Source organism: Dermochelys coriacea, chromosome 17 (genome assembly GCF_009764565.3).
Source record: "Dermochelys coriacea isolate rDerCor1 chromosome 17, rDerCor1.pri.v4, whole genome shotgun sequence".
Classification (NCBI taxonomy): Eukaryota; Metazoa; Chordata; order Testudines; family Dermochelyidae; genus Dermochelys; species Dermochelys coriacea.
In genome coordinates, this window is record NC_050084.1 from 18,462,608 (window position 1) to 18,472,815 (window position 10,208).

The window sequence follows — 10,208 nt, forward strand, 5'->3', positions numbered from 1 at the left end:
TGCATCACTTCTCCACTCCCCAGGAGACAAAGTTAAACATGCATTTTCCATTTGACAATATCCACTTGCAGCAGCATACATATGGGGGGCCATGTCCCACTTCAGTAGCCCCATTGGCTTCATGGCATTTCATCGGAGCAAGGAATACAGGGTCAGACCTATGATTTGTGTGGCTGAATTGAATCTTTGTACAAAATTATTTTTGGTAACTAATTTAATTCCACATCCTGAATAAACTACATCCTTTTCCAACAGCAGGACTGGCACTTTTAAAGTGATCTCGAATAGCCATTTTTTAGTTAGTGGACTGTCTTTATTTCACTTACACACTCAGGAGGTCCTTAATGGATAATTCTTAGGAGGATGAGGAGAACTCAGGAAATCCCCTCTCAATTTTAGGGTTTTTATATATAGATATAGACTTTTATCACTATCTTTAGAAGCAGCTTTCACATCTACCTTTTCCCAAAATCCTTTCTGCCACTCAGCTTGTACATTTTATCTTTAAAAACCAAACCCACACCTAACATTGTAACAAATATAAAAATTTCCTTACAATATCTCTTGGTGAAAATTTGTCAGTTTAGTTGCATTCTTATTTATATGGTTGGATAATTGATGTCAGATCTTACAGACTGTTGAATGCATTTTGCAACTTGAATAAAAATTATACCGGATCTGATTCTCATTTGCACAGAGATTATTTTTCACTGCTCTGGCAATATAAAACAACCTTAAAGTGGGTGCAAATGTAATAGAGTCCCCCATTAAGCCCCTTTCCACTACCAGAGTGGTGTAAAGGAGCCTTGGTGTAAATGAGAATTAGGTCCTAAGGGTCTTGCTTACATTAAATAAAGCCCTTACATTCAGAGTTTGGAGAGGGAAGGGGTCATTTTAAGCCATCTCATTGTCTTGGCTATGCAGTACATATAGTAAAACAACATGAGAAACAGCTCGGAAATGGGGCAGGCAGTCAAATGAAATTTGGAGTTGAAACAATCTGTTGTGCTTTATGCTGGCTTACCAAACCCTCACCCTATTTTGTATTTTAGCTGCATGAACAGCAGAAAATTTTCCACCAATGTTAGTTTAAAGTACAAATTAATTTCTACTAGAATTGATCTAGTTCACAACACTTCTGTGGTCTGTGAACTTTCAAGCTTTACTTTAGTGCAAGCATTCATAGAAGGCTAACTTTAATTTCAATTGCTCAACTAGTCACAAAAAGCAAATTTTGCTGGTGCAGTATATTTGATCAGACTAGTCACCATTCACCTTTACTTGGTCGGTTACATTAATTGTCCAGTCAGGAAGCAGAAGCAATACCACGTGACTGACTTAAATCAAGTTAGCAGGAATTTCCTCAATCACCTCTTTGCAAAATGATCTGCCCAACCAGAATTGTTTGCTAAAGAAATATGTAAAGAATTTCACACAACAAATAGGTCTGGAGAAATTTGCAATCTGTTCACACAATATGCAAAGGTGAAATTCATTGAATAAATCATCAGTTGCAGATTTTTTTCCCCACTCAGCTCTCTGTGTCTATAGCTTCTTTCATTTCATTATGTTACCCTTTTTACAGATATTGGGGTTTTTAACTCGGTAGCAGATGGCAGCTTGCTAGGATTTTCACAAAGAAAAAAATATACATTGTCGGAACATCTCCAGGTTCTAGCAAATATTGTCCAGCAGAGTTTTTTTAAAGCTTTGGAAATGCTTAATATTATGCTGCCACGGGGTGGAGCTAAAAGTCCACTTGTAAGGCACTTTGCCTTCTCATTTAAATGTGTGGTAACAACTTTTGCTTTAACTGGCTTCTAAAAGGCACTGAAGTCTTCCCTTGCTGGTCAGGCAAATTGGTTTATGCTCCATCTAGGTTTTTAAGAGTCTTGAGCCCCTGGCATCCTGAATTTTTGTTGAATCAGTAAATTAACTAAGTGTTTCTGTAGGCTGCCTGGATGTAGCAACCTTCTCATTGACTTATACCGGATTTACTCAAAGCCACCTAAAGAGAGAGATTTTGAAACCCAAATCCCATTGGCAGCTTTGAAGATCTCAGCCAGGGTGCATATGCTAATGTTTTCAGATGTGCTAAGCGGCCCTTGATATATCTCACTGTGGGATTTCGAGCCACGTGACTACACTAGTTAGGGGAAATGACGTTGCTTTTGTCAGGCTGCATTCTCTTATCACAGAGCGTGTTTGATGCTGGGCAATTGCTTATCTGCTCTCTGATTTCCCTCATGCAAAGATCCACTTGGTGCTTTCTGGCTCTCCTCCTGCTCAACATGCATGCAAGGCCACTGGGGAGATAGTAAGAGGATCTGGGCTGCCGTCAGCATGCAGATGATATGCAGCACCGCCAACCAGGTTTTCAAAGGTATTTAGGTTCCTAAAGATGCAGATGGGGGCCAAGTAGGGTTTTCTAAAGTTCCTCAACAGGGTAGGCGCCCAACTCCAGAAGAGGACAAGTCGTGATTCAGATCTCCTGATAAACTGAGCACAAACAAACAATGTGTGCGCCTATATGGCTAAATGTACACATCTGGGAACAAAGAAGATAGGCCATACTTATGTGATGAGGGGGCTCTATCCTAGGAAGCAGTGACTCTGAAAAAGATTTTGGGGTCATGATGGGTAATCAGCTGAACACTAGCTCCCAATGCGATGTTATGGCCAAAAGAATGTGATCCTGGGTGCGTAAACAGGGGAATCTCGGGTCGGAGTAGAGACACTATTTTACTCTGTATTTGGCAGTGGTGCAACCACTGTTGGAATCCGGTGTTCAGCCCTGGTGTCCACAATTCAAGGACAACATTGATAAATTGGACAGGGTTCAGAGAAGAGCCATGAGAATGATTAAAGGATTAGAAAACCTGCTTTATAGTGATAGACTCAAAGACCTTCCTCTATTTAGCTTAAAGAAGAGAAGGATAAGTGGCGACTTGATTACAGTCGGTCTCTACATGGGGAACAATTATTTAAAAATGGGCTCTTCTAACAGAGAAAGCTGTAACACGATCCAATGGCCGGAAGCTAGACAAATTCAGACCAGAAATAAGGCATACTGTGAGGGAGTTAACAATTGGAGCAGTTTATGGTGGCCTCTCCATCACTGACCATTTTTAAACTGAGATTGAATGTTTTCTCTAAAAGAACTCTGCTAGGAATTATTTTGGGCAAGTTCTCTGGCCTGTTATACAGGAAGTCAGACTAGATGACCACAACGACCCCTCCTGGCCTTGAAATCTATACAGTTTACATCCCTTTCCAGATTTGACAAAAGGGAGGAGAGGATTCCCTTTCTCTGATCATGATATGGGAAAAAAGCACTCAGCGAAGTCTCATTGCTGTTTTCCAAAGGGATGAGTAAGCTTCCTTTGGCTGTGTTGCAAGCAATTTGCATTTTGGCTCCTCTGAGTCAATGCTACTGCAGATTTCCTGTTAGATATTTGATTTATCAGATTATAACTTGTTTTCTCTTGGCAATCCTTTAATTCCTTCCCTGCATTGGGCTTCATCCTCTTCTCCTTCCAGGGTCCCAACCCTATTATGTAACACACACAAAAAAAATGTCTGTTTCTCCTTCTGGAGAAGAGCCTTTGTGTGTAATTATTCATCCAAAAGATTCAGCAGGTATAACTGCTTCCCCTGGGGGCTCTATTGTATAATTGGATTTCATCCATACAAATTAAATCCGATCTTTACCCCTTAGTTAAGCCAAGCAGTAAGTATTTAATGTTAATATCCCTGACAACTACTGCAGAAAGAAAAGAAGAAGAAATACAGAAAAGAATGCAAAGTGTTCTCCACCAGAGAAAAAAATAGCACAGTAAAAAGATGTGCTGGCACAGGGAGAGTTGCTGTCAAAGCTACCAATACAAGCCCTTGGGGTCTGTTGGAGGAGTTAATTTATCTCTGGCCTTGATGTCCCATTCATCTCCTTCTCACTCTCTCTTTCTCTCACTCCCATGCTGCCACCTATACACGGAATACACTCCCCCAAGCTACACACCTACCCTCATTCAAGTTCCCATGGAAGACAGTCATCTTCAGCAATGCCTATAAGAAGTGATCTAACCACATTAATTATTCCCTCTTCTGGGTTTCCCAGTGCATTCTGTCTTTACTAGGTGGGCCTTTTTCGACAGGAAGCCCTTTGGGCAGTAACCATCTCTCTTTGTGTCCTGTACATCAATCCCATTGTTACTACATAACAATAGGTTTCAGAGTAGCAGCCATGTTAGTCTGTATTTGCAAAAAGAAAAGGAGTAGTTGTGGCACCTTAGAGACTAACAAATTTATTTGAGCATAAGCTTTCGTGAGCTACAGCTCACTTCATCGGATGCATTCGGTGGAAAATACAGTGGGGAGATATATATATACATACATACACACACATATATATACACACACACACACACACACAGACAGTACATGAAACAATGGGTTTTATCATACACACTGTAAGGAGAGTGATCACTTAAGATGAGCTATTACCAGCAGGAAGCGGGGGCGGGGAAGGAGGGAAACCTTTTATGGTGATAATCAAGGTGGGCCATTTCCAATAGTTAACAAGAACGTCTGAGGAACAGTGGGGGGTGGGGTGGGGGGGAGAAATAATTTTACTTTGTGTAATGACCCATCCACTCCCAGTCTCTATTCAAGCCTAAGGTAATTGTATCCAGTCTGCAAATTAATTCCAATTCAGCAGTCTCTCATTGGAGTCTGTTTTTGAAGCTTTTTTTGTTGAAGGATAGCCACTCTCAGGTCTGTAATCGAGTGACCGGAGAGATTGAAGTGTTCTCTGACTGGTTTTTGAATGTTATAATTCTTGACGTCAGATTTGTGTCCATTTATTCTTTTACGTAGAGACTGTCCAGTCTGGCCAATGTACATGGCAGAGGGGCATTGCTGGCACACGATGGCATATATCGCATTGGTAGATGAGCAGGTGAACGAGCCTCCGATAGTGTGGCTGATGTGATTAGGCCCTATGATGGTGTCCCCTGAATAGATATGTGGACAGAGTTGGCAACGGGATTTGTTGCAAGGATAGATCCACTTCCTGGACACTACGGTGCTAATAAGCGATGGTCACATAACCACCACCCTATACCGGAAACCTATTGACCGCTATTCCTACCTACATGCCTCTAGCTTTCTTCCAGATCATACCACACGATCCATTGTCTACAGCCAAGCTCTACGATACAACCGCATTTGCTCCAACTCCTCAGAGGCAAAGACCTACAAGATCTCTATCATGCATTCTTACAACTACAATACCCACCTGCTGAAGTGAAGAAACAAATTGACAGAGCCTGAAGAGTACCCAGAAGTCACCTACGACAGGACAGGCCCAACAAAGAAAACAACAGAACGCCACTAGCCATCACCTTCAGCCCCCACTAAAACCTCTCCAACACATCATCAAGGATCTACAACCTATCCTGAAGGACGACCCATCACTCTCACAGATCTTGGGAGACAGGCCAGTCCTTGCTTACAGACAGCCCCCCAATCTGAAGCAAATACTCACCAGCAACCACACACCACACAACAGAACCACTAACCCAGGAACCTATCCTTGCAACAAAGCCCGTTGCCAACTCTGTCCACATATCTATTCAGGGGACACCATCATAGGGCCTAATCACATCAGCCACACTGTCAGAGGCTCGTTCACCTGCACATCTACCAATGTGATATATGCCATCATGTGCCAGCAATGCCCCTCTGCCATGTACATTGGTCAAACTGGACAGTCTCTACGTAAAAGAATAAATGGACACAAATCAGACGTCAAGAATTATAACATTCAAAAACCAGTCGGAGAACACTTCAATCTCTCCGGTCACTCCATTACAGACCTGAGAGTGGCTATCCTTCAACAAAAAAGCTTCAAAAACAGACTCCAACAAGAGACTGCTGAATTGGAATTAGTTTGCAAACTGGATACAATTAACTTAGGCTTGAATAGAGACTGGGAGTGGATGGGTCATTACACAAAGTAAAACCATTTCCCCATGTTATTTCTCCCCCCCACCCCATCCCCCACCGTTCCTCAGACGTTCTTGTTAACTGCTGGAAATGGCCCACCTTGATTATCACCACAAAAGGTTTTCCTCCTTCCCCCCCTACTTCCTGCTGGTAATAGCTCATCTTAAGTGATCACTCTCCTTATAGTGTGTATGATAAAACCCATTGTTTCATGTTCTTGTGTGTGTATATAAATCTCCCCCCTGTATTTTTCACCAAATGCATCCGATGAAGTGAGCTGTAGCTCACAAAAGCTTATGCTCAAATAAATTTGTTAGTCTCTAAGGTGCCACAAGTACTCCTTTTCTTTTTACATAACAATAATTAATAATAAAAGAAAATAGCTCATCATCACATGACTGGAGTTAAACTGGCAAAGTTTGGAACAGTCTCATATTGACAGTATTTAAGCCAGGATATACAGGAAAAGAATGGCCTGAATCTGGTCCCCAGCCACACATAGATACTGAAGAAAGAACAGAACAGGAGTACTTGTGGCACCTTAGAGACTAACAAATTTATTAGAGCATAAGCTTTCGTGGGCTACAACCCACTTCATCGGATACATAGAATGGAACATATAGTAAGAAGATACACACACACATACACACACACACAGAGAGAAGGTGGAAGTTGCCATACAAACTGTAAGAGGCTAATTAATTAAGATGAGCTATTATGAGCAGGAGAAAAAACACTTTTGTAGTGATAATCAAGATGGCCCATTTAGACAATTGACAAGGTGGTGTGAGGATACTTAACATGGGGAAATAGATTCAAAATGTGTAATGACCCAGCCATTCCCAGTCTCTATTCAAACCCAAGTTAATGGTATCTAGTTTGTATATTAATTCAAGCTCAGCAGTTTCTCGTTAGAGTCTGTTTTTGAAGCTTTTCTGTTGCAGAATTCCCACCTTTAAGTCTTTTACTGAGTGGCCGTAGAGGTTGAAGTGTTCTCCAACTGGTTTTTGAATGTTATAATTCTTGACGTCCGATTTGTGTCCATTCATTCTTTTACGTAGAGACTGTCCAGTTTGGCCAATGTACATGGCAGAGGGGCATTGCTGGCACATGATGGCATATATCACATTGGTAGATGTGCAGGTGAACAAGCCTCTGATAGCGTGGCTGTTGTGATTAGGCCCTATGATAGTGTCCCCTGAATAGATATGTGGACAGAGTTGGCAATGGGCTTTGTTGCAAGGATAGGTTCCTGGGTTAGTGGTTCTGTTGTGTGGTTGCTGGTGAGTATTTGCTTCAGGTTGGGGGGCTGTCTGTAAGCAAGGACTGGCCTGTCTCCCAAGATCTGTGAGCATGATGGGTCATCCTTCAGGATAAGTTGTAGATCCTTGATGCGTTGGAGAGGTTTTAGTTGGGGGCTTAAGGTGATGGCTAGTGGCGTTCTGTTATTTTCTTTGTTGGGCCTGTCCTGTAGTAGGTGACTTCTGGTTACTCTTCTGGCTCTGTCCTGGCTACACTACTCTTCTCAGCCACATCTATGGTCTATTTGACAACTTGCTTTCACAAAAGGATTCACCTTCACCACAAAAATTGAGAAGAATGATGCCTCCTCATTTTCCAGTAATTTTTTTATTTCTCCCTACTCCCTCAGGAATTCAGGAGTGAGAGTCTCATTGATTTTCAATGGGATGTGTGCCCCTCAATCCTTCAGATGCTTTTGAAAGCCTCCCCTTAAAGCAGAGGGGTATCCAAGATGCAAATTTGAATCCCGATGCAGACTTCAAAGTCTATGTGTGTTCAGAGATGGAGTACTGGTTTATTCCATTATAGAGAGTATCTATAGCCATAATGCTCTCATTTGGTGAGCACTTCAGTGGTCCCATTGCACTCAATGCGAACACTGTGCTCATAAATGTGACTAAGGTTTGCACCCTAGTCTAACTCAAAAGCATGTAACAAAGACAATAACTGGAAGGAAAGCACTTCCATATTAAATATGCATCTTAAAAAAATACTGGAAAGAGTTTTAGGAAGAGATATTGTAGTATAGCAGTGGCTATTTCTGGGGCAAATGCACCGAAATACCCATATTCCAGAAGACAGTCATCAGAAGGTTTATATTGATTTCCTGCTGTTTTAGCAATTAATTGCCATGAATCAATTGAATGTGGAATGCTTCATTATAAGTCACAAGTTTTATATATTATATAAATAAAATTGCACATATGTTTGTGATTTTTCATTTAATTGAATTCCAAGGAGATTCATCTCCTGTGTTATTAATAGATCTTAAACGGCCTATAACACGCAATTGCTCCTTAATTAACCTGCAGTAACTTCTTTGTACAATGTGAATTAAATGCTTTATTTTTTCCAGGGATACAATGTTAAATCAAATGTAACACTTTAATCTACTAGCAGAGCAACAATAAAAGATTCCAAGCTACAAAACGACTTTAGTGGAAAATGGATTTGGCCACAAATGAAGAGTGTGATTTTTCCAGAAGTGCTGAGCACTGATACCACTCTGCTCCCTATAGAAGTCCATGCCAGTTTTACCACGGACTTTAATTTGAGCAGAGAGAGACCAATTCGGAAGACCTTTGAATATCCCACTCTAGTCATTGTGTAAGGGAGGTATGAGCAACCTAGTTCCTCTTTGTCTACCACAAACATGCTGGCCCGGGTCTTAATCAGGTTTTAATCTTTACTAATGTGAACATTTCCTCTCTGGCCTATTTGTTGCTCTCTAGTCCATAATTCACCTATAAAATCATCTCCCAACACTTCATTCAGCCCCAGACAGCCCCTCTGATGCACACTTTCCTGGCCCCCTGTTGCCTCGCAGGTCTAATTCGATCTCCTTACTCCCCCCTTCAGATCCCTCCATCACTTAGATCTTTCCTGATCTTATCTCCTTCTATTCCCCCCCCCATGCTCTATTCATTTAATCAAAGCTCCTTCATGTCCCTTTCCCGAACCGACCTCTGCATGTTCATTCCTGCTATGAAACGTGCCAGGAACACCCCTCCTTTTCCCTATTTGCTCCCACACTTCTATCTTTCACAAAAAGAAAAAGGAGTACTTGTGGCACCTTAGAGACTAACAAATTTATTTGAGCATAAGCTTTCGTGAGCTACAGCTCACTTCATCAGATGCATTCCCATCTCAAAGCTCCTTTTTGACAAGGAAGTTTATAGACTATAAATTACTGACATTTATCTAGATTATAAATACAACACAGCCCCCCTACCTTCTGCATGTAACTGTCAAGGTGATAAATTAAATGGGACTGAAGCCAACTCACCACCTGGCAGGGTCAGGGCCAGAGCCACAAAGAACAGATTTTAGAACACACAAGCAACTAACAGAGGGTGCAGGGTCCTGTTCCCACTGATACCACCAATGGAAATTTTGCCATTGACCTAGTATTTAGCAGCCACTTGCACAGACTGATTCAAGCATTAGAGATGCTCAACAACACTGGGGCCCTGCCCTGCAGCCATGATGCTTACAAGATCTGCCTTGCTCAGAAACTACATCTGAATATAAGCTGCCACTAACCAGCCCAACCCATCACTGAGCAAGTGCATATAACTCATCCACTGTTGCATTTTCAGATTATTAATACAATTCACATAGCAAAGTACGTTTGCACTGGCTGCCACAAACATGGAGCACCATCCATTGCCTGCCTTGAAGAGTGAAAGGTTTCCAAAGCACCCTAAGGCAGGTGGGTGGCTTGCTCGCATTGAATTATAATGGGATTTGGGAGTCTCACTTCTTTGAAAACCCCAGCCACGCAACCTAAGAGAGACAGAGCACACACAGGAGGGGACACTGGATATCGGAGGGTAAGGGAGGAAGTGTTGATCTTTGACCATGAGAAGGAGGGTTTAAAGAGGGATCTGGGGAAGGAGAAAAGCACAAAGGGAGGCTGTTCCAGACACTGGGAACAAAATAATAGAAGGCTTGAAGCTAAAAGTAGAAGAGAAATAAAGGGATCTGTAAGGAAAGAGCATAGGGAGGAGGAGAAAAGACTTGTGCATGAGGAAGAGGAGAACAGCTCCAAGCTATACAGGAAGCCAGTGGAAGGACTCAGAGAAGGGGTAAAGCAGCTGGAGCGATGGGGGGGAAGAGACCCATCTGTAGGATTTTTGCCAGGCTGGAGGAGAAAGAGTAGCAAGGCAGAAAAGCCAGAC